Source organism: Aegilops tauschii, chromosome 2 (genome assembly GCF_002575655.3).
Source record: "Aegilops tauschii subsp. strangulata cultivar AL8/78 chromosome 2, Aet v6.0, whole genome shotgun sequence".
NCBI lineage: Eukaryota > Viridiplantae > Streptophyta > Magnoliopsida > Poales > Poaceae > Aegilops > Aegilops tauschii.
Genome location: NC_053036.3, coordinates 468705819 through 468728933, shown reverse-complemented (window position 1 = coordinate 468728933; position 23115 = coordinate 468705819).

Sequence of the window (23115 nt, the reverse complement as noted above, 5' to 3'; positions counted from 1 at the left end):
AGTGATAGCAATAATTTGTAGCAAGTGTAACAGTGATGATAGCAATAGTAACGCAGCAAGATCAATATAAATAAATTCGTAGGCATTGGATCAATGACTTGTTGGATGATATTCATCATGTGACAGTTATAATCTAGGGTGATACGGCACTAGCTCCAGTTCATCGATACAATGTAGGCATGTATTCTGTAAATAGTCATATGTGCTTTATTAAAAGAACTTGCATGACATCTTTTGTCCTACCCTCCCGTGGCAGCGGGGTCCATATTGGAAACTAAGTGATATTAAGGCCTCCTTTTAATAGAGAACCGGAACAAAGCATTAACACATAGTGAATACATGAACTCCTCAAACTACGGTCATCACCGAGAGTGGGCCTGGTTGTTGTCACTCCGGGGTTGTCGGATCATAACATGTAGTAGGTGACTATAACTTGCAAGATCGGATCTAAAACATGGATATGATGATGAATTCATAAACGGTTCAGATCTAAAATCATGGCACCCAGGCCCAAAGTGACAAGCATTAAGCATAGCAAAGTCATAGCAACATCAATCTAAGAACATAGTGGATACTAGGGATCAGGCCCTAACAAAACTAACTCGATTACATGATGAATCTCATCCAACTCTTCACCGATCAGCGAGCCTACGAAGGAATTACTCACTCCCAGTGGGGAGCATCATGGAATTGGCGATGGAGATTGGTTGTCGATGACGAAGAACAAAGATCCCCCACTCCGGAGCTCCAAACGGACTCCAAATCTTCCCTCCCGAGGAAGAACAGGGCTTGGTGGCGGCTCCGTCTCGTGAAACACGATAATTCTTTCTCCCTGATTTTTTCTGGAAATATGTGATTTTATAGTATCAGGTGGTCGTCGGCGGGGCCACCAGGTGGGTACAACCCACCTGGGTGCGCCAAGAGAAGGAGGTACGCCCTGGTTGGTTGTGCCCACCCAGGGGCCCCTCTCTGGTTGGTCTTGGCTCTAGTAATTCTCTTTTATTACATAAAAAATCTTCGCAAAGTTTCATTTCATTCCGAGAACTTCTATTTCTGCACAAAAATAACACCATGGTAGTTCTGCTGAAAACAGCGTCAGTCCGGGGTTAGTTTCATTCAAATAATGCAAATTAGAGTCCAAAACAAGAGGAAAAGCATGAGAAAAAGTAGATATGTTGGAGACGTATCAACTCCCCCAAGCTTAAACCTTTTCTTGTCTTCAAGCAATTCAGTTGATAAATTGAAAGTAAGAAAGAAAAACTTTTACAAACTCTTTTGCTCTTGTTTGCATAAATACGCTTAAACAGCACCCAGGTTTTCAGCCATCATTATAACTAACCATGTCGACAATAACATTTAAAGATTATATTAACTCATATAAATGACATAATCAGCTAGCGAGCAATAATAAGATATCTCAAATAGCAACACGTTGTCAGAACAACCATGATATAATATAACAATAGTGGTATCTCGCTAGCCCTTTCTGAGACCGCAAAACATAAATGCAGAGCACCTCCGAAGTTCAAGCAGCGACTAAACATTGTAATTCATGGTAGAAAAGATCCAGTCATGATGCACCCAATATTAGCTATACATAATGCATAAATCATGTCAATTGTGCTCTTAGGGTCTGGCGCTTGTTTTAGAAGGTAATGACACAACATAGAAATAAATAGATAGTCCCTTCGCAGAGGGAAGTAGTGATTTGCAGAGGTGCCAGAGCTCAATTTTTAAAACAGAGATAAATGATATTTTGAGACAAGCACACTGCTTATTCACTTCACGACCATCAATTATCAACATCTTCCATGGTAAGCACGCTAGTGGTGGTTCCCAAGCGATAAAAGTAAAGGTTTACTCCCCCTCCACCATCAATCACACCCACGGCTTGTCCGAAATAACGGGTGCCGTCCATACCAACATCAGTCCCGGGGGAGTTTTGTTTAATTATTTGCATTTTTGAGTTCGGGACTGGGAATCCCTATTACCGCCTATTTTCTCAAGCGACGGCGAGTGAATAAACACCCGACCTGAGAATAATCCGCTTAGCATGGAAGATACCGACCACCTCCTGTCGTTCCATGAACGATCCAGACACACAAAAGGATAATTTTTTAGAAGTTTTTAGAGGTGGCACATGCAAATTTACTTACGACGGCAGGGTAATACCGTATATAGGTAGGTATGGTGGACTCATCTGGAATAACTTTGGGTTCAAGGTTTTTGATGTATAAGCAGAGTTCCCACTTAGTACAGGCGAAGGCTAACAATTAGATTGAGAAGCGGCCAGCTAGAGAGCAACAACAATCGTAACCAGGCATTATGCATAAGTAACACTGGACACTAGCATGAGTAGGATATGAACACCATGAACATAAATATCATAGAGGCTATGTTGGTTTTGATTCAACTACATGCATGAACATGTGCCCAGTCAAGCCACTCGAACATTCAGAGGAGGATACCATATCATCATACTACATCACAATCATTTTAACGCTGTGTTGATATCCAAGATAAATCATTATCCACTCCCAGCTACTTATGCATGGCATGAGAAACTACAATCTCTAATTGTCATTGCAAACATAGTTTAATCATAACGGGCCGAAGCATGGATACTAGGTTAAACATATTTACATAGACAGAACAAGTCGAGTTCATACCAGTTTCTCTTTGCCACGGCCAGTTCATCGGATATCATCATTATTGCCTTTCACTTGCACGACCAAATGATATGAAAATAATAATAGTGCAAGAGTGCCATGGACTAAGCTGGAATCTGCAAACATTTTATTCAACAGGAGAAGACAAGGTAAAATGGGCTCTTTATTAGTTCAACAATTATTCATATGAGAGCCACTCAACATTTTCATCGTGGTCTTCTCCTCGGTAAGACTCGAATAAAAAGAAAAGAAATTCAGAGAAACACACTGAAATGTTTTTGGAGTTTTTGGTTTTCTTGAACAAGCAAATAAAAAGGGAAAAGCAAAAACGAGAAAAACTATTTACACAGGAAAGCTCCCAACAAGCAAAAGAAGAACAAGGAAATCTTTTTGGATTTTCTTTGTAGTGCTACTACTAAACATGCATAGAAAGTAAACTACTACAACTAATTCTTTTGGTTCTTTCTAAAGTTTTTCAAACACACAAGGAGTAAGCAAGAAAATAAATCTAAGCATGGATGATACAATGAAAAAGTGTGAAAACCGACAAATAGAGTGATAAAAGTGAACATGAATATAATGTCGGTGGGAACACGTACTCCCCCAAGCTTAGGCTTTTGGCCAAGCTTGGTAGTCGATCAGTAGCCTGGAGGATAGTAGTCAGCGTGGTAACTCACGGAGGCTCTCGGTGCGGACGTCTCGGCACGCCATGCCGCCAACACTGTTGCGTTGTGAGCTCGGGCCTCGCTCTCAAGAACAAAATATCTTTCCTTGCTGTTATAATCAAAGAGAGCAGGTGCAGGCAAATACGTGTCCACAACATGTGATTGGTTAAACAACAGATTATAAGTGAAGTTATCAGCCCTTCCCCTGAGAATCTTATGCACTTTCAAAGCATCAAAATCTAAATATCGAGTGGGTAGGATAGGATCAAAGGGCAAAGGTGAAACACCCAGCCCTTGTGCTAGACGTGTGTCATAAATCCCACCATAAAACCAGCCACTCTTAGCATTGTGCTGAAGTTTGCATGCAACAATCGCTCCAAGGTTATAATTCCTTTCACCCGTGAGAGTGGTGTGAATGAGGCTCAAGTCTGGCGCACAAAGTATGCTACAGTCTTGCTTGCCTACTATGCATTTCCCGTTAAATAAAGCAAAATACTGAATTGCGGGAAAGTGAATGCTCCGAATTGTGGGAAAGTGAATGCTCTTTATTCTTCCTTGTCTCACTCCCCTACTTTCACCGTAACAAAGACTAGTCAAGAAAGACTCATACTCATCCTTTGATGGCTCATCAAGCGAACCCCAAAATGGAAGTTTGCAATGGTAAGCAAAATTCTCTAGTGAGATGGTATAAGGATTATCATAAAGCATAAACGACACCCTAGACTCACATGGAAAATATTTAAACCCTTTGACAAATGATTCAGTGAGAAGATGGCGCTGTTCACACTTATCTGAGAGGTAGGGACCGAGACTGGCATTGTGAATATATTGCTCGAATTCCTCCTTGATGCCCACTTGCATCATATACTAATCGCAAGGCCATAAGCAAGTTTTGGTGGCGGCATCTCACGTGGAACATTCACTCGGTTCAACATAAGACCGGCGAGCAGAACTGTCACTAGAAGATGCCCCCGAGGATCGTCTCCTCGAAGAACTCCTTCCAAAGAAGTTCATAATGTCCGCGTACAGTTTTTCCTATGAACAAAAATTTGAATTTTTAGTCCACAAAATTTTCTCAACAAAACTTTACAAAATTGATAGCAACTACTCAGAGGGATACATAGAGGCCATAGCAGGCATTCAAACTACTTAGAACACTAAGAATTCAACATGCAAGCTCATCTACAGCAGCACCTAGAGTAGCTAATTATTCAGAAATATAAACCCCTAAAACAAAAACTAATTGGACGAATGGTGGAGTCACATACCAAGCAACAATCCCTCGAAACAGTTTCGGAAACGGAGCGTCGAGCAAAGAGATCGAAATCTGCGGGTTTGAGCTCAAGAACACGGGAGAGAGAGCAATGGGGATTTTTTTCTAGGGGTAAGTGATGATGTGGGCTAAAGAGATAAGTGAGGGGGCCCACGTGGGGACCACAACCCACCAGGGCGCGCCTGGGGGTCCTGGCGCGCCCAAGTGGGTTGTGCCCACCTGGTGCACCTCCCTTTGGTAATTTTTGCACCAAAAATTCTAAAATATTCAGAAAAAATCGTATAAAATTTCCAGGGCATTCTGAGAACTTTTATTTTTGGGTCATTTTTTATTGTACGAGAAATTCAGAAAACAGACTAAACATGGCATTTTATTTTATTTAACTAATAAAAACAGAAAACAAAAAGTAAGGACAGAAGGTAGTGCTTACTAAATTCATTAACTTCATACTGCTCAAAAATGATTCATTAATAAGGTTGATCAAGTCTTATTAACGACCACTTTCATTTAGCATGAAACCGAAGAACTTTCGTAAATCACTAAGTTACCTCGATGGGGATATGAATCTCCCCAAAAAATAAGCATTTGATATTTCTTTTTGACAGTAGGTAGAGGTATTTGAAAACTTCCAATAGTGATTGTCGGAGATTTTTCAATAACATTAATACCATTCACTTGGAATTGTTTCTTCGGAAAGTGCACCGTATGCTTATTACCATTAATATGAAAAGTGACCTTGCTTTTATTGCAATCAGTAGCAGCCCCTGCATTATTCAAGAAGGGTCTACCAAGGATAATCGACATGTTGTCGTCCTCGGGAATCTCAAGTATAACAAAGTCAGTCAAAATAGTAACATTAGCAACAACAACGGGCACATCCTCACAGATACCAATAGGTATGGCAGTTGACTTGTCAGCCATTTGCAAAGATATTTCAGTAGGTGTGAGTTTATTCAAGTCAAGTCTTTTATATAAAGATAAAGGCATAACACTAACACTAGTTCCTAAATCACACAAAGCAGTTTTCGCATAATTCTTTTTGATAGAGCAAGGTATAGTTGGTATACCCGGATCTCTAAGTTTTTTAGGTACTCCATCTTTGAATGTATAATTAGAAAGCATAGTGGAGATTTCAGTTTCCGATATTTTTCTCTTATTTGTGATGATGTCTTTCATATACTTTGCATAAGGAGGCATTTTCAAGATATCAGTCAAGCGAATACGCAAACAGACTGGCCTCAGCATTTCAGCAAAGCGTTCAAATTCTTCATCATCATTCTTTTTAGTTGACTTGGGTGGAAAAGGCATAGGTTTTTGAACCCACGGTTCTCTTTCTTTACCGTGTTTTCTAGCAATGAAGTATCTTTTATCATATCTTTTATTCTTAGGTTGTGGGTTATCAAGATCAACAGGTGGTTCTATCTCAACATCATTATCTGGTTCTTTTTCATTATTTGGTTGGGCATCTTCATGAACATCAGAATTATCTTTTTCATTATCATTAGGTGGATGTTCATTACCAGATAGAGTTTCAGCATCAGAGATAGAAGTTTCATTTTCATTATCAGGAGGTTTTTCTATTTCAGGTTCACTAGAAGTATGCAAAGCCCTATAGTTTTTCTTTTTCTTTTTCTTTTTAGTAGGACTAGGTGCACTAGTGTTGTTTCTTTGTGAGTCTTGTATAATATTTTTGGGTGTCCCTCAGGATAAAGTGGTTCCTGAGTCATTTTACCTCCTCTAGTTGCAACTCTAACAGCAAAGTCATGCATATTATTATCCATTTCATCAAGCAATTCTCTTTGTGATTTAGCAACTTGTTCTAGTTGGATTTGTACCATAGAAGCATGTTTTCCAACACCTCTAACATCATTTGAGATTCTAAATAACAAGTCACTCAAGCGAGCAATCATATCAGAATTATATTTCAATTGTTTCATAACATTTGCATTGAAGTGATCTTGTTTTCTAATGTAGCTTTCAAACTCATAAAGGCATTCACTAGGATGGATATTGTGAGGATTATCATTTCCATTAAACTTCATAAGAGAATTTACCTCTACCACCTTAGGCAGTGGTGGTGTATTAAGCCCATGTATTTCTTCAATAGGAGGTAAATTTTAAACATCCTCAGCTTTAATACCTTTTTCCTTCATAGATTTCTTTGCCTCTTGCATATCTTCAGGACTGAGATATAATATACCCCTCTTCTTCGGAGTAGGTTTAGCCGGTGGTTCAGGAAGAGTCCAATCATCATAATTTTTCAATATGTTATTCAATAATTCTTCAGCTTGAGCAATAGTTCGTTCCCTGAAAACACAACCAGCACAACTATCTAGGAAGTCCCTAGAAGCATCGGTTAGTCCATTATAGAAGATATCAAGTATTTCATTTTTCTTAAGAGGATGATCAGGCAAAGCATTAAGTAACTGGCAAAGCCTCCCCCAAGCTTGTGGGAGACTCTCTTCTTTAGTTTTCACAAAGTTAAATATTTCCTGTAAGGCAACTTGTTTCTTATGAGCAGGAAAATATTTTTCAGAGAAGTAATAAATCATATCTTGGGGACTACGCACACAACCAGGAGTAAGAGTATTGTACCAAGCTTTAGCATCACCCTTAATGAGAAAGGAAATAATTTGAGAATAAAGAAATAGCGAGTTTCTCACCATGAGTAAAAAGAGTGGCTATGTCATTCAACTTAGTAAGATGTGCCACAACAATTTAAGTTTCATAACCATGGAAAGGATCAGATTCAATGAAAGTAATTAACTCTGGGTCTACAGAGAATTCATAATCCTTATCAGCAATACAGATATGTGAAGTAGCAAACTTAGGATCATACTTCATTCTAGCATTCAGAGATTTTTCTTTATACTTGCATAGTAATTTCTCTAGATCATCTCTATCCTTACAAGCAAGAATATCTCTAGATGTTTCCTCATTCATAACATAACCTTCCGGTACCTTAGGCAATTCATATCTAGGAAGGCTAGTTCTAGCAGGTGTTTCAAGAGTTTCAGTTTCAAGCTCATCATCAGATTCAACAACATCATGTTGTATTACTCTAGCAATTTGTTCATCAAGAAATTCACCAAGTGGCACATCATCATTATCAAGCAAGGTACTAGCATCATCATAAGCATTATCCATAGCAGAAGTAGCATCATTAATAAGTTGCAACATATTTGAATTGATAGCATGTGGTGGTGTTGCAAGTTTACTCATAACAGAAGGTGAATCTAAAGCAGAACTTGATGGCAGTTCCTTACCTCCCCTCTTCTTTGAGGGAAACATAGTAGTCTTAGTGTCCTTTAGATTCTTCATAGTGATAAATTGATAATAATCCCAAGTGACTCAACAAATATAGCTATGCTCCCCGGCAACGGCGCCAGAAAAAGGTCTTCATAACCCACAAGTATAGGGGATCGCAACAGTTTTTGAGGGTAGAGTATTCAACCCAAATTTATAGATTCGACACAAGGGGAGCCAAAGAATATTTGAAGGTATTAGCAACTGAGTTGTCAATTCAACCACACCTAGTGATTAACTATCTGCAGCAAAGTGATCAGTAGCAAAGTAGTTTGATAGTTTTGATAGTAGTGACAGCAGCAACGGTAACAGTAATGGTGATAGCAGTAATTTGTAGCAAGTGTAACAGTGATGATAGCAATAGTAATGCAGCAAGATTAATATAAATAAATTCGTAGGCATTGGATCGGTGACTTGTTGGATGATATTCATCATGTGACAGTTATAACCTAGGGCGATACGGCACTAGCTCCAGTTCATCGATATAATGTAGGCACGTATTCCATAAATAGTCATACATGCTTTATTAAAAGAACTTGCATGACATCTTTTGACCTATCCCCCCGTGGCAGCGGGGTCCATATTGGAAACTAAGGGATATTAAGGCCTCCTTTTAATAGAGAACCGGAACAAAGCCTTAACACATAGTGAATACATGAACTCCTCAAACTACGGTCATCACCGAGAGTGGGCCCGGTTGTTGTCACTCCGGGGTTGGAGGATCATAACACCACTACAAAAAAAGACACATCCGTGACATTTTGGGCCGAACGAACTATCATACTTATGACACTTCTACTTCTATGGTATCATCATAGATGTGGTGGGGTCCTACTTCTATGACAAAAAATCATGACAGAAAATGGGCTTTTCGTCCTGGGCGGGCCGGAGACGCAGCTGCATGACATTCTTTGGGCTGTCCATGACGTAAAAAACCGTGGTAGAAGCAAGGGCGCGGAAAATATTGGGGAATTCCCGGTTACGGTGGGTGATCGGGGGCCGAGCGATGCGTGTTTCTCTCGTACACGTACGCGCGTGGGTGCGAGGCGTTGGGCTCTAACTGAACCCGAGCGATTGCACTGCAGGCTATGCGTTACACTGAACCCGAGCGATCGATCGATCCCTTGTTGTTAACTGAACCCGAGTGATTCCTTCGCTACTATTGCTAACTGAAGCCGATCAATGCTACCTCTGGATGAACAGTGAGTGTTGTTGGGGAGTTTGGATGAACAATTCCCGGTGGGGGGTTGGATGAACAGGACCCCGTGGTAGTAGAGGCCGTTGCCACTGGATGAACAGTACCCCGATCGGTCGAGCCGGTGGATGAACAGGACCCCGTGGAGGGCTGGATGAACAGGACCCCGTGGAGGGCTGGTTGAACAGTAGCCGATGGAGGGCTGGATGAACAGTAGCCCGTGGAGGGGTGGTTGAACAGGACCCCGTGGAGGGGCTGGTTGAACAGTAGCCGATGGAGGAGCACGCGGTGGAGGCTGGATGAACAGGAGCCCGTGGATGAACAGTCACAGGTGGAGGCTGGAGGAGGTCGATGGTGGATGAACAGTAGCCCGTGGAGGCTGGAGGAGGTCCACGGTGGAGATGAACAGTATCCCGTGGAGTCCCGTTTTGCGGTACGCACACCCCTCCCGATGAACAGGACCCCCGTTTCGACCGTAGCGCTCCAACACAAGTCCGTTTACTCTGTTTTGCGGTACGCCACACCCCTCCCGGTCAACAGGACCCCGTTTCGACCGTAGGAGGTCCAACAGAAGTCAGTTTCCTCCGTTTTGCGGTACGCCAGACCCCTCTCGATGAACAGGATCCTGTTTCAACCGTGGCCGGTCGAACACAAGGTCGTTTCCTCCGTTCTACGGTATGTCAGGCCTCGCTTCCATCAGTTGTTCCGTCCAAGACGTTTGGCTCCCGATGAACAGCACGCGTTCCGTTGCCTCCCGATGAACACGACGCATTCCGTTGCCTCCCCATGAACACGACGACGACGCAGTTTCTCCGTTCTGACCCAACCATGTACACGAGCCCTGGCCATACGTATGCGCGAGTAGGCGTTCGAGACCCCGCCCGTATGTACGTATATGGCCGTATTTTCTTTCTTGCACCCTGGCCGCTGTACGTACGTGTACATGCTACATGCGCGCCTCTACTACGACACGTGCGCGCCTCTACTACGACACGTGCCCTTCCTTGCACGGCCACGGTTCATCGCTGCAGCCTGCAGACAGACCGATTGACCAGTATGTACGTGCACGTTCGCGACCAGAATGACAATGCTACGTACACTTCGACCAGGTGGGTCCCAACTGTCAGGCACTTCCTTGCGTGCGAAGATGTAGCTGGTGGGTCCCAGGAGTCTGGGGGCGAATCATTTTTTTGCCCGTAATATGGACGCACTTCCTTGTGTGCGAAGATGTAGCTGGTGGGTCCCAGCTGTCAGGGAGAGAAAACATTGTTTTCAGTGTAAAAAGGATGCAGTTGCATGCATCCGTCCATGGGCGTGGTGCGTCCCCACTATCAGCCTCTCACGTACAGTCATCTTCTGATGACTCTCGGTTGTTCACCACATTGACCACACCGTGCCGAGCGCACCAAGGCGAGTGGACGACGGCGAGGCCCCAGACTGGAACGACCCGGAGATGGGGAAGACGCGGCAGTGGAGTCGCAGATGGAGAGGGTGGGAAACTTGCCTAGTTCGGGTGCGCGGCAGCACTGCCGCCCACGGGAGATAGGAGCAAGAACAGAGGTTGAAGAAGGAGCACGACTGCTGGATTAATATCCAACGGTCCAGCTGCTAGAGTCATTTGTTGATTAAGTTGACAAAGCCCTGTGTACACGTCCGCTTAGTGGGCCCACAAGTCAGCCACCAAATATGACGGGTCCCAGCTGTCAAGGGGAGGAATAATTTTTTTCGCATAACAAGGAGGCACTTCCTTTCGTGCGAAGATACAGCCGGTGGGTCCCAGCTGTCAGGGGGAGGAAACATTTTTTTTTCATCTTAATAAGGAGGAACTTTCCTTGCGTGCGACCATGGACCTCGTGGGTCCCAGCCATCAGGCTCTCCACGTACAGTCCTCTTCCGATGACTCTCGTTTGTTGACCACGCCGCACCGTGCGCAGCGAGGCGGTGGACGACGGCGAGGCCCCGGACGGGAATGACCCGGAGATGGGAAGCCGCGGCAGTGGAGTCACAGATTGAGACGAGGAGAAGGGTTATAACTGGTTTTGGTGCGGCGTGGGGCTGCAGTCGGTGGAGAATAACAGGAGGTGTGGAGGGATAGCCTGGCCGGCGGTGGGGTAGTGCTTCGTAGCGATGCGTGCTAAGCAGAGCCGCTAGCCGCCGGAGGCCAGACCAGGCGGTCCCGGTGACACTGGAGGAAGAAGACGATAGATTGAAGGTGCATGCCGGCCGTTGGATATAAATCCAATGGCTGTGGATGTCATAATCATTTGTTGACCAAGTTGACAATGCCCTATGTAGGCTTCGACCTATTGGCCCACATGTCAGCCTGCAAAAATGTGGCATATATTTAACCAATGTTTTGTCCATTTGCTGGGCTTGGTGAACAAATAATTTCACGTCAATGCGGCCCATTTATATTTTCTAAGAAATCCCAGCCCATTTGCACTTTCTTGAAATACACGAATTAGCTGGGCTCGTTCTATATATAATGTTAGGTTAGAAGGAGCATTTAATATAAAAAAATAAACCGGAGCGACACATTTTTTATATATAAAATTAACAAATTAGCGAGTTATTGCTCAAAAAAATGAGTGTGTTATTATTACATTGGTCCTTAAAATCTTCGCAAGCTTTTGTACGCAATCACCAGGATTTTCCTTGCGTGTGAGTCAAAAACAACCAGGATTTTCCTTGCCAACTTCTCTTAAACATTTACTTTTATAAGTTAATAACACATGGGATGTTTTTATAATGTATATATAAGTCTCTATAAAATATACGATAATAGTAATAATATAAATTTATATAATGTGGTTAGAAGGGAAAACATAAATAGGAGACATCATTATTATTCTTATATATAGATAAACAGAAGAGAGATCTGTGTTTTATTAAAAAAAATACATTGGGCTGCCGATCTTTAAGAAAAAGCCCATAGGGCGATATGGACCTCAAAAAATAAGTTGAAACCACTGTCTCTGTATGTCGTGGGCTACGCATGTTAAAAAACAAAACCTAGGCCTAGCTGATACTTGTTTGCCATCTGGAAAAAAATGATACCAGCTAGATCCCCGAGCGAACTGGATTAAAGAGGGGGCCGGCGACGCGACTGACGAAGCACATCAGGAGTGATTTTTTTTCTTTAGTGGATGGCTCTTGATGGCGTTTTTTTACTTGCCTCTGCACCATAAAACTTGTATTTTTAGCCTCCCAGTCCATGGTGGACCAGCAGCCCATTCGCTGGGCGGGCCAACCTACAGAAACCAGCACTCGATTTTTCATCAAGCCCCAAAAACAACGCAGTACTATGTTTGTTTTGAGGCCGAAAACATTACGGCAGGGGTTGAACAGGGGATGGGGGAAGGTAGAGCAAAAAGATTAAAAAGAGTTGATGCACCGTTGCTACCCTAACAAAGCAGGTGCAATTCTTCTCGGGAAGAAGGTGTGCTGTTGAGACCCACACGTCACAAATCCCACAGTAGGCATACTAACAAGTTCACACACAAGTACAATAGAAAAGGTAAACATTCGTATCAAACTCAGGTTCACAGGACACGTTCATATTCATAGCCAATATTCACAATCAACAACTCAAAAGATTCATATATACACAAGTTCAGCATGTCTATGCATCCAAATGATTGATAGATAACACGGCAATATTCATACATAATTCACAAAAAGATTCAGATATACACATGTTCAGTATGTTTATGCATCCAAATGATTGAGATCACAACCAATATCATCCATGGACGAACTTTAATTACCTAGGGTACAGACTAGTAAATGGTGTTCAGTCGGAGGTACTTCTTGTTAAAATTAATGCTTGTACGAGTAAACTTTCGAGTACATAAGAGGCAGCACAGACAATCTGAAGTTTTCTTGTAGGTTTATCCTCAAATAGTGGCCTCGTGCCGAGGGAGGTTTGAGCAACTTGGCCACTACTTTCATCCAACTAGTTTACTGCCTCATCTTGGTCCTGTAGCTCGCCAAAATTCTACATTGCAGACAAGAAAGGAGGCGGTTGAGAAAATGAACCACCCAGATTTTTTGTGAAGTTCAACTGAAATGGAGCATCCCTGGCGTGCAGACTGATTAAGTGCCAGATGAATATACGCGTCAACCAACTTGTCTAGAATCTTTAGACTCCATGCCATACAGTTCGCTGCCATATGTGCCGATAACCAAAAGGCTGAAGTTGGGACCAAAGACTGGACTGTATTTTTCTGGGCTATGCGCCAAGCAATATTTTTGGCGTTCACTCTCCTAATACTTGGAGTTTGACAACTGGTTGACGCCGGTTGATACTCGAATGAATATAGGCACTTCTTCTTGTCAACATCGATGCCTGTCTGAGTGAACTTTGGAGTACATAGTAGAAGCATAAGTACATGTCCATATGATCTTTTTGTGCAGTTCTACTGAAATCACCCAATGTAATGATTTGCCTCCGAGTTCAGGCTCCAAGTTACTCCTTTATGAAATCGGCAAATAGGAGCACAATACCAAATTACCAATACATATGACAAGCACAATAATCAGGATAAAGACCAGTACCAACCTGTGTGAGGTAGCATATCAATTACAATTTCCTTTGACTGGAAGCCAAGATAAGCCAAGCGACTGACAGCAAAGGAAGAAAGAAAGCCCAGATTAGCGACTGACAGGAAAGGAAGGAAGCTGTCGTGGCAATGAAGCACCCAAAGTTTTTGTGCAGTTCCACCAAAATCGAGCATCCATGTTGGCACATATATTGAGAGAGTAAGATTACTGTAATAGTGAGACTAGTTGATGAAACATACACTAACAAATAGAAGCACCCTCATTATCTGGGTAAAGTTAGCAACATAGTAGTCTTGCTTAACGAGAGGTATTTGTTTGTTTAATCAGTGCCAATTAGCTCAACACTCAAAGCATTGCCATGTATCATAGGTTGGAAAACTTTAACGTGCAAAGATAACGGAGTTTCTCATGACAGTAGCACGATAGATATAGAGATGAAGCAAACTAATATGGATGAAGGCCTTAGGCTAGTACAAACCTGAGGAAAAAATCTTATTCATGTAGTCCCATAAGAGATGATAAAGCACTCACTGGAATCACTCAATAGTATATATTTTTGTGCACTTCAAATGTATGGTTGAAATCACTCTTGTTTACCAGTGCTGAGATTATATCGAAAGATTATTGAGAACTTCCAGCAGAGTTAAAGCACTGGCTGGGATACAGTTCACTATATTGTCTTGTGTAGTTCCACTAAAATGTATGATTGGCGCAACATGGTCCCTATTTGCACAAGTAGGAACAAGGTGAAACCTTCATTATCTTGGTGAGAAAGGATAGAAAGACATTAGCATATTACTCTAACAGTAGCATCAAATTCATGATGGACAATACACAAAACATTGCCTCATTGATCCAATAGCAATACATTGACATGCAAAACAATAGCACTATTATGTCATGACACTAATAATATTCCATCCCCGCACCACCACATGATTCACCTCCATAGTCAAACATACACATGTACATGATTTAGCATAGGGTGCTGCTAAAGATTTGTTTAACTCCGACAAGAAAATTAGGCAGCAATAAATTAGTCGTACTTAAGTACTCCTAATTAATTAAGTGACCTTGCAAGAGAGATAGCAAAAGTGGAAGGGCTCCCTGGAGGATCGTCTCACATGTAAGGTAGACGTTGCTGGAGCCCTTGAACGGCCTCGACTGAGGCCTCTGGCTTCAGCAAGATCACCTTGGCCTGTTTATTCTTCTTCTTCTTCCTCTTCATGCTCTGTTTCTCTTTCTCCTCACCAGTTGGTGAAACCAAGTACATGATTGGCCTTCTATTTCTGAATTGGTTTTGTCAGTGAGGGAGTCAAGTGTACTACTAAACAATAGCATTATTTTCTCGTGGGAGTCGCAAAATACAGATGAACACGTGCATTAAATATCATTCTTAGCTAAAGGAAGGTTATGGCGCCAATATGGATGATGAGGATTGTAACACATATCTCCCTTTTTGAAGTTCCACCGAAATGAATCAACTATTCCATTCTGACATTCCAGTTAAACAGCACAAAAGTCACTTCTTTTAAGAATTGTTTTGTGCGGTGCACCAAAAGGTCACAACAGCAACCTGGTGAAATGGATATCCCTGTTTGCACAAAAAGCTACAGTCAGAGTCTCAAACAATTACAGGCAAAAACATTTGGTTAAACTTGTCATGGCTTATAACAGTGGCATGGCTTCATTTTACCAGGGGCATTAGATTAAGAACAGCTAAATATTTGGTATAAGGGCATGGGACAGTGGGTGCACCAGCAGTCCAACACCATGTACCTAAACAGGGTCACAAATTGGTGATTCAGAGTTTGTTGCCCCGAGAAACAAACATCCAAGAAACATATCTGGGTTGGTCCCATTTTTGTTCACTCTAGCCACCTACTCCTATGTGAGGATAGCAAATCTAGTCCTGGTCATACCACTGTGTACAACGTTACCCCTATATTTCCCTTTTCGACCAAGAGACCGGTTGGATGACCAGTCTGTACTACTTTCACCCCCTTTCCTTCCTGTTTGTACCAAGTCCGATGTACATACTAAATTCCCCCACCCCCACTTTATTTCTTGTTTGAACCAAGTACAAGATTCAACTCCATGAAGTAGCTTTACCTCTAACAATAGAAAAAAAGGTGACGTTGGACCATCTGATCGAGAGGGGCTGAGAGGTAGAAAATGATGCACATGCAGCTACATAGCGAGCTGGGGAAGTAGAGCTAAGGCGGTTTCGAAGGAAGATATACCTGAAGGTCGTCGGGATGTGGATAGGTGGGCGGCAGGAGGCCGGATCCGCACACACTAGGGAACCGACGAAGGGATCGGAGGACCTATCGCATCGGCGCTCGGCCAGAGATAACGGTGCGACCGGCAGTGGGTCTCCTCCCTCGTTGTCGACGACGGCCTAAACGCTGCCCCTCCTCCCCTTCACCGGTGGAGGGGGATACGTCCGGATCTGTAACCAGCGGTGAGGATAGAAAGACAGTGTTTTTTGAAGGGAGAAAGACAGTGTTACCACCGCTATCTTGTTTAGATCTGGAGAGGATGAGAGTGTGTGAATAGAGCAACCCTAGCAAGCAAGCGCGGAGGCTCCGGCCTATATATACGTAGTGGGGTAGTTTTACTTTTTCACTCCATCAAAATAATCGTTTCAAATTGTGTACGTGTCAGGTCATCGTTTTTTTAGTTGTTGATTGTTTTTTGATATAGCTACCCGCTTATTCCAAGTGGTGTTACGGTGTGCCAGGTCGCACTTTGTATCATTCAAGTCTGGTACAAGACCCTCCATTAAATGAACAACCACCCCTCATAAAAATTGTGAACAAGCCCATGGCTAAAATTATCGGAAACGTGGGCTGCCCCAACATGCATTATTATTTATATTTTCTACTCCCTCCGTTCCTAAATATAAGTCTTTTTGGACATTTCAAATGGACTACAGCATACGGATGTATGTAGACATATTTTAAACTATGGATTCGTTCATTTTGCTTCGTATGTAGTCACTTGTTAGAATCTCTAAAAAGACTTATATTTGGGAATGGAGGGAGTATGTGGCAGTATCCTCAAACCAAAATGTGAGAGTACAATATTTATTTAGCCCCTTTGTAATTGGTGCTAAATTTTGACCAAAGATTTAACTGACAAAATGTTAGTGCATGTTAACAAAAATTATATCATTTGATTCGTATTTGAACATAGTTTTCAATGATGTAGGGGCTGTTTGGTTTCCAGCCACATATTGCCACACTTTGCCACACCTCACCTTAGGCAAATTTCACCAAGTTAGGTGGGTGTTTGGTTCTAGCCACACCTAAGACAAGAATTTTTTATTAGCAGTGAACCCCACATGTCATAGACACAAAAAGTGTGGCAAGATTCCCTTAGGCAAGCCAAAGTGTGTCTGAGCAACTCAAGTTAGGCAAGTGTGGCAAATGTGGCAAAAATAATGTGGCAACATAAGACAAAACATAGTCACAATCCAAACAGCCCCGTAATTTTTTGTGACATGCATGAACATTTGGTTAGTTAAATTTATAGTCAAAATTTAGCAAGGTGCGTCAAATCAACACATGCAAGTATCAAAAGGAAAGTCACGGCATGCATGCATGCGTTGTACTCCCTCCATTTCCAAATATAAGTCTTTTTAGAGATTGCAACAAGTAACTACATACGAAGCAAAATGAGTGAATCTACACTCAAAAATGAGTACTGCACGCGGTGGACGGACATGCAGCAGTGGATTCGATACTGTAGAAGCAGTAGTAGTAACATCATTGTTCGTCTTCTTGAGGAGGCGAAGAGCCAAGCGCAACCCGAACGTGGCAGTTGCGAACGCTCGCATGTCAGTCTTTGTGTAGGGGTGGGGCGCGGTGCGGAGCCTTGGAGCACGCATATAGTCAGGCTCTTGCATGAGACAAAATTGCTATTTGAGCCCACTATTATAGTTCTAGTACTTGCTATAGCCTTGTAAACCGGAAAGGAGTATTTGCCTTTCTAGAGATTTCAACAAGTGACTAGACTACACCGGGTGCAGTACTGGCTCAAATCTCAAATCTCATCAACCAAGGCATTTGGTGATTCGAGGAATGTATCTTTACTTTACAAAATTACCCTAATTAAACTCATACATTAATTACGTAGTTCTCTCATTTTCCTCTCCGCCTTGGCCGCGGTTCATAATATTGAGCACTCCTATATGACTAGCCGCTCTATCTACATGTGGGACATCAAAGCATCCGGGACTGCGTGCCATCCACCAAATCACAGCGAGGTGCTACAGTCGAGACTCACCGGTCACCCCGGTGTGGCCGTCATGACCCGTCATATCACAAAACCCACATCTTTACCAGCAGTGGTAAAGTGGCCTCGAAGTGGCCTCGAAGTTGGACTGGACGAAGCAACCATCATTTCACTAGAACTCTCAATGAAGCCCTTTCTCCCCTTTCTTAAAGAAAACCTCACTCCAGGCTACTCACTTCTGCCATTTTTCTTCTGTACGGACAAAGGAAAGGTGGGCGAATCAGTGATGCTGCTATATTTTCATTCCAAGAATCTTCTTTTTGTGAAGCACCGACCGATTCTCACAGCCTATTCTTTTCGTTTTCATTGCGATTGTGGTTTCCTTTCAATTGCTTTTTGTTTGTCAGTTCATGGATGGATCCTGGAGCACTAGGCAAAGAGTTGCCGGCGGACAACCCACTGGAGACAGCGATCTCCAGGAAGCGAGCGCCGAGCAATGAGTTGACCATGTTGGAGGGCCAACCCATGGAGACGAAGAACTCCAAGAAACAAGCACTGGCCAAAGAGTTGATGACGTTGGCGGACGAACTCCTCAAAGAAAGTTGGAAGACTAGCAAGGGCCCCACCGTGCCTATCCCAGAAACTCTAATGGCCACCTATGCGAGGCTCAAGGCCGAGTTTGAGGAGATAGTCGCCGTTGAGAAGCAGTATTCCCCTGGCAAGGTGATGGCCCCCATCGAGGACAAGGAGATGGCCCCCGGAGGGATGGGATCCCCCGGTGACCTGCACAAGGTAAAAAATAATGGCTTACCATAGTTGTGGTTTTTGATTATTTGCAATGTGCTTGTTAATATGTTAGGGTTGTGCAGGTGTCGGTGGACGTCCTTGATGATTCCGATGTCGCGGCCCGTCCTGTGGACAACGCCCCAGAGATCATTTTCGATGTCGTGGTCCGTCCTATTGACATCGCCCCGGAGATCGATTCCGATGCCGCTATCCATCCTGTGGACATCGCCCCTGAGATCGATTCCGATGTCGCGGTCAGTCCTGTGGACATCGCCCCAGAGATCGATTCCCATGCCGCTGTCCGTGCTGTGGTCATTGCCCAAGAGATCGATGACAAGAAATAGTTGGTCGCGCTAATCCTTTAGGGTAGTTTGCATTGCCCTGTGTTTAATTACCAGAACGATGCATGTTATCAAACCATCTTACGGCTAGTGCACTGTCTTGTGTGGGCGGTACTTGCTACTTTTGTTTGATAGTGAATCATGTGAACCCTCTCCGAGTTATGGAAGCAGATGTATCCTCACCAGCTTTTGATGTAATATATGGCATGCTTAGATGTAAGTTTGAACTGTTTATCATATCAGCAGGGCTTGCTTGATGATTCTTGGTGTTAGTAGGCTAGCTACTGTGCCAGCTATAGTACTTGCAAAACAGTCACCAAAGAGAAACGTTGGGGCTGATGAGCTCGTGGCACGCTTATACTTATCCGTCGTCGATCGGCCAATAGCCCAAGATCCTAAAATTGTAGGCTTAGCGATCGATCAAACAATAGTTGACACGGATACATTCAGGCCTCATTTGGTTCATAGGGTAGGAAAATCATAGCAAAAGTACAGAGACGTACAACACAAAATCATAGCAGTACAGAGACGTACTCCCTCCGTTCCAAAATAGATGACTCAAATTTTGTACTACTAACTTTGAAACAGAGGGAGTACAAATCCTAGGCGGGCTAGTTTGGCCTAGTGGGTTTCAGTGATATGACGTGGTACAGTGTCGTCCAGTCATCGCGTGTGGTAGCAATATTGCGAGTACAGTAAGTTTTCTTGAAGAAGTGGAATTCAACGAAGTCATGATGGTTCCTTCGTCCGACCAACTTACAGTGGGAAAGGTTGGGCCTGCGCTACGACCGAGGTGGACTAGGATAATTTTGTGCATGGCAGGTGGACCAGGATGGTCGACGTCCCACATGTCGGCGAATGGAAAGTATTCTTTCCGGTATAGAGGACGAGCAACGAGAATTCATTGTTTATTTTTGATGAAAGCTATTGTCTCCACTGTTGCGACGGAGGAGTATGAAACATGGCAGCCTAGTGAACTTGGCATGTGCACCACTCCCTCCTTCCTCATGTAATACTACCATAGTGTTAACTATAAGGTTGGCTATAAAGGTTACAACTTTTTTTCACTTTCTCTCTATCTATTTCCTCTCAAATGTTTTTTACCTTTCTTTTTTAGACACAATTGCTTTTTTATGCCTCTTTTTTTAGAATTAGTTTTTTATACCTAGGAGCACGTGTAGAGACGGGCTATTGCAGAGCCCACTCCTTGACTTTGTCAATGCCTCTCTCTCCTCCACATAAGCGGGCTTATAGCCCAGTATTTTACTGGTACTACTTGCTATGAATGCGGGCAGCTGGCGTCTAAGGGGGAGCGCGCGGGGGGCGGTGGGGGGGTCTGGTGGGCCAGGACGGTTAGAAGCGGGCTTGGAAGCGGTCTGGACTCCCGCATGGCCCACCTCACAATATCACCATATATTTCTTGGAGTTCATGCGCGGCCGCCGGGCGATCTCCTCTCCCTCCCTCGTCTCTCTCTTCTTAGCCGACGCCCGCCGAGCAATTAGATTTCGGCTATCGACGGTTTATTCAATTGCAGTCCCACATGTCAGTGAAACTACAAGACAACGCGTGTCCCTTCTGGTGAGCGGCGTGCGAGCCGAACTGTCAGGGGTGCGACACGTACGAGTCGTAAGTATGCCGCCTTTTCTTTTGAACTTGCAAAGCGTAACATTTTTGTGCAATCAATCGATACAAATCCAGAACAAAATGACGAGGGAGGTGCTTTCCCGTGCGTTAGGCGGGCTAGTTTGAGTGATATGACAAGCTACAGTGCCGTCCACTTGCTCCATGTTTATGTAAGCAAGAGTTTACACTCTTACGTGGGAGGAGTGCGAAACACGGCGGATCTGATTTTGATTGAGGGATGACTGTTCCCTGCCAAATAATGGAGCATTGCTAGCGATTATAGCATGATAGTTAGGGCATCTCCAGTGCTCGCCCACAAATTTACACCGGCATCTGTCCGAGGACACTGATGGATGCCATTGAATGCTGCCCGCATACCTTTCGACAACTATATGAACTAAACGGACGAAATTCATGCAAACAAAGCAAATTTCAAATTAACCGGATGAAATTCATTACATTTTGAAAACTTTTCCTACAAACTGTACAAAATTCATTACATATTTCGCACAAACCGTACTAAAACCTACTGTAAACCAAATCTAAACGATCGCCGACGCCCGACCACCATGTCCGGCCATGAACCCGAGAAAGCCGGCCATTGCCTTTGCCTCCTTCTCATCGGCCTCGATAAGCTTCTCCTCCGGAGCACTAGGTTCTGAAGATTTCCACCTCCACATCACCGTCAAGCGGCTAATCGGCCGACCATGTTTATCCCACCAAGCTTGGCGTCGACTGAGTGGAGGAGTGGTGGCCTTCCTGGGACCAGAGCGGCGGTGATCTACCGTGTACTACTCTTCCTCGCTGCCGGTTGCGCCTGCGCACGCGCGCTGACTTCATGGTAGTGGCGACGGAGGGCGGCCGGGGGGAGCCGGCGATCTCCTTCGTATGCTCCTGCGACAGTACGTCCAAGAGAGCTTTGGAGTGCACCCAGAGCGGAGCCGCCGATGTCCTTCGTCTGCTCCTACGACAGTACGTCCAAGAGAGCTTTGGAGCGCCAGGAGGCCATGGTTGTAGTGGTGCCGACAGAAGGAAGGGACCGGAGGAGAATTAGTGTGGGTCTTTGGCTATGGCTGGAAGCTGGGGCTCAAGTTAATATAGTGGGCGAATGGCAATGAGCCGCGGCAAACGGATGGACGGCTGGCGCCGGAGTAGGTTCGTCGGGTGTGAATGCGGATGCTGCTTCAGTGACTTAACTGCAGGTGCATTGGGTCACTGACTTGTGAGCCCAACGGGTATCTGGCCCGCATGTCAGTGACACACCAACTGCACCTGCAGTTATGTCCGGTGAATGTGGCATTGATGTTCTGGAGAGACGGTGACCGTTTCAGGCGGGAAGCGTGCGCTAGCGATGGAAGGGGTTTCAGTAGGCCAGGGCGGTCAGACGCTGGCATGGTGGTAAAATCTGAACTCATGGATGACGAGCCTTTGAAGCGTATGCGGCACGTATTGACAACCAGGCGTCCATGCAACCAATCTTGTCGCCAGCTAGCCTTCGACGACCACCATTAGACACCACACAACCATGCATAACTTACGAATAATGGACGAATCGATCAGACACACACTCGTGTGCAGCGGCACTATGATCGGTCGCTCACGCCTCACGATAGTACATACTCCGTACCATAGTACCCTCTCTAGCTAGGCTGTTTTATATATTGTCGTTGTGATGGATGATATACATGAGCAAGGCGCCGAGTCCCGAGTATGGCCATTGGTGTTGAGCCAGGTGAATACATGCTCGGCGTTCGCAGAGGCCTCCATCAAACGTCTAAATAGTAATGTCAGGCACCGCCGGGGCGCGCAGGTGACGGGCTTGCCGTTTGTGTTGCGCCATGAGCAGGACATTGATTGACAGGGCAACGTGCATGCATTAGCATTGTTTGACTACGTGAGCGTGAGTGTCTACACACGTACATGCTACTTGCCTCTATGGATGGTGTGCGCTAATGTGTGCATCTCGCATAATATAATGATCAAAGTGAGCTATCAAGACAAGTTCGATGACCGCCAAAGCATTTTACTCGGTAATAAATGACCAGGATTGAAGGGGAATCCAAATTTCCTTCGTCTTCTGTCCTTGAGCTCTTGCACTATACGGTTGTCCGGCCACTCCACCCCAGAGCTCTCACCAAGCATCGTTCATGCCACCGCGCCGCACACTAACTGGTAAGGAAGTGATGGCATCCCGCCGCACCGAGTTCCTCGCCGCCCATGACCGCACACAAAATGGTAGGGAAGCGATGGCATTCTGTCGTGCTGAGTTCATCGCCGCTCACGACCTCACACCTACGTGGGCGGAATTTGAAGCTGCCAAGGCCGAATGGGCGGTACAGCACGAGGCGGCCAAAGCCGCACAGAGGGAGTGGATAAGTCAGAAAGCACTCAAGAAAAGAGAGGCCCGCCGCCGCAAGAAAGAAGAGTACGCACGCGCTGCTGCGGAGAGGTTGG